The sequence below is a fragment of the Lycium barbarum genome, chromosome 9 (assembly GCF_019175385.1).
Source record: "Lycium barbarum isolate Lr01 chromosome 9, ASM1917538v2, whole genome shotgun sequence".
NCBI classification, from domain to species: Eukaryota; Viridiplantae; Streptophyta; class Magnoliopsida; order Solanales; family Solanaceae; genus Lycium; species Lycium barbarum.
The window spans coordinates 4,459,927-4,463,346 of NC_083345.1; positions in this window are offsets into that span (position 1 = coordinate 4,459,927).

Here is a 3,420-nt window from a genome sequence, read left to right on the forward strand (position 1 = left end):
TTTGGACGATTAACCAAAAAAAAAAAAATCCGTACAAGCAACCTTTATATGTAATTGCCTGTTAAGGAGTCGTTCAACTAAGAGGTGTTCACTCAGAAAGTCATTCAATTTTATTTTCTAACCTAAAAGTCACTCAACTAAAAATAGTACACTCAGCAAGTCACTTAACTTTGCTTTCTAACTCAAAAGTTACTTAACTATTAATATTTCACTTAGAAACTCACCCAACTTATTTAAGAGATTTTTTTCACTTAAATTTAGCTGATATGAAATTTTTAGTTAAAGCCAAATTTTTAAGAAAATAGTGAACAACATTGTGAGGAAACGGAAGGAAAGAAGCAAGAAATTGAAAATTTCATGTCGATATGAGTGGATTATACTTGCCTTTACTGAGCGTCATATATGAAATTGAATAAACTTTAGAAGATGAGAGGGAAGAGAGAAAAGAAGTTGTTACGGAGCATATCGACCTTTAAACGTTAATTGGTCTATATGGTCTTTGGCCAACTTTGCCTTTAATTAATTTTCCTTTTCCTGGAAGTAATGCCACTTATATAAATAATCAAATTTGTCGTTTTCTCTAGTCTAGTTTCTGCTTCTACTATATATATTATATACTAGATGGGCTATGCCCGTGCTGTGCACGGGCCCAACACTTTAGATTATAGTGTATTTATATATATGTAGTTGTGTTTAGATAATGATAATATATATATATATATATATATATATATATATATATATATATATATATATATATATATATATATATATATATATACACACATACAATGTTCAAGATACGATTAATATAACATTGTAGTTTGTGCTCCGTATCTAAAACTTTATTATATTCGTGTTTGCTACAAAAATTTATTAATACTTTTTAAAAGAGACGACTTGTTTAAAAGAAAACTATTTTTCTCTCTTTGAGATAAAATAATAGCAATATTTAAGCATCAGTTGATACTTTCAATTTTAATTCGATTAATTTAAAGGTGTAAAATACTTATTATTTTTTTATCAAATTTTGATTTGGATAATTCTAATTCAAATTATTAAATTAATTTTACATGTTTAAAAACGAAACAAAGTAGAAATTGATTTTCTATTTAAACAAAGAAATGCTATTTTTTAATTTGTGATAAATATTCTCGGTTTAGCTCATTTTACTTGTCATGTTGTCTTTTGCATGATTTTTTAAGGAAACGTGAATTAGAATGATAATTTGACTAATTTACCTTATTCATTATTTGATCTTCATTTGATATTAATCTCTTTTCACATTTATTAGAGTAAGAATAAAAATAAAAAAGTAATTAAATTGTATCTTATTTTTTAAAAATACATATATATTTTAAGTATATTTATTTTAGTAAACATAACAAATAAATGACATGGCGGAATAGCAAATACATCAATGAAATATTTGGAAGAAAAGTAATAGTCTATGTTTTTTGCTGTACAATAATTTCATTTGCTCCCACTAATGGGTTAATATGCATGTGGTAATGAATCCACTATTATTGACTTGATGAGGATATTTTGGAAATTACATGAATATTGTTTGATTTTTTAATATATGGGGTACACGTTTTTTTTTTTGACATTGCCTTTTTTTTTTTATATGGGGTCCACTTTTTTTTCATGAGTTTGGAGAGGGTGGGGTACACTTTTTTTTTTCATGAGTTTGGAGAGGGTGGGGTCCACTTTTTTTTATTGCTTGGCATTTTTAATGTGGGGTCCACCTTTTTTTTTTTTTTAAAAGTGACTGACGACGAAGCATGGGTAAACCGATGCTTTTATATACTAGAAAAATAGAAATATAATAAAGCATTTCTATCTACTTTTTAGAAGAGTTGGTAATATAAAGTATAAAACGTCATTTTTTTCCCCTTAAATAAAAAAGTGGGCGGGACTACAAAGGATTTTTTTGCCCTCAAATAAAAAAGTGGGACCGAACACGGATGACGATCTTGCCTCTATAAACCGGCTCTTCTATATAGCAGTAATAGTAAAGTAATACATATAATTTTTTTATAAAATTTTGATTTGGATAATTCTAATTCAAATTATTATATTAATTTTACATGTTTAAAATGAAACAAAGTAGAAATTTGATTTTCTATTTACATGAAGAACTTCTATTTTTTAATTTTTAGTAAATATTTTTTGTTTAACTCATTTTACTTGTCATGTTGTCTTTTACACGGTTTTTTAAGGAAACGTCAATTATAATTTCACTAATTTACCTTATTAATTATTTGATCTCCATTTAATATTATTTTTTATTTTATGACATTAATCTCTTTTCACATTTATTAGAGTAGAGAAAAAATGAAAAAGTAATTAAATTCTATTTTATTTTAATATATAAGTATTTTAAGTATGTTGCTTTACAATAATTTCATTTGCTCCCACTAATAGGTTGATACGCATGTGGCAATGAATCCATCATTATTGATTTAATTGTTTGCTTTTTTAATATACGATGCAATTTTTTTTTTTAACATTGTTTGTTTTTTTACTATGGGATTAACTTTTTTTTTTTAATATTGCTTGATTTTGTTAATATGGGGTTCACTTTTTTTTTTTCCAGTCAGTTTGGAGGTGGTGGGTTTCACTTTTTTCCTTTTTTTTTTAATACTGGTTGGTGTTTAATATGGGGCCCACATTTTTTTAATATTAGTTGTTGTTTAATATATATGGGGCCCACAATTTTAAAAAAAAAATTGGAACGGACGACAAAAAAGTTGAGCCAACCGGTTCTTCTATTTCATTTGCTCTCACTAATGGGTTGATATGCATGTGGCAATGAATCCATCATTATTGATTTAATTATTTAATTTTTTAATATAGGACACAGTTTTTTTTAACATTATTTTTTTTAATATGGGATTCACTTTTTTTTTTAATATTGTTTGATTTTGTTAATATGGGGTGCACTTTTTTTCCCCGTAAGTTTGAAGGTGGTGGGTTCCATTTTTTTTTAATACTTGTTGGTGTTTAATATGGGGCCCACATTTTTTTTAATATTGTTGTTTAATATGTATGGGGCCCATAATTTAAAAAAAAAAAATTGGAACGGACGACGAAAAGTAATATGAAATTCACTTTTTTTTTAATATTGTTTGATTTTGTTAATATGGGGTCCACTTTTTTTTTCGTGAGTTTGAAGGTGGTGGGTTCCACTTTTTTTTTAATATTGGTTGGTGTTTAACATGGGGCCCACATTTTTTTTAATATTGTTGTTTAATATATATGGGGCCCATAATTTTTTCCTAGCAAATTATCTCCTACTTCTTCACGTGGACCTACCTTAATTTTTTTTTATTTTTTTTGCAATTGTCTCCTAATTCTCCACGTGAACACTACCTTAATTTTTTTTAATCTCTACTATTATAAAATAGTGGATCCCAC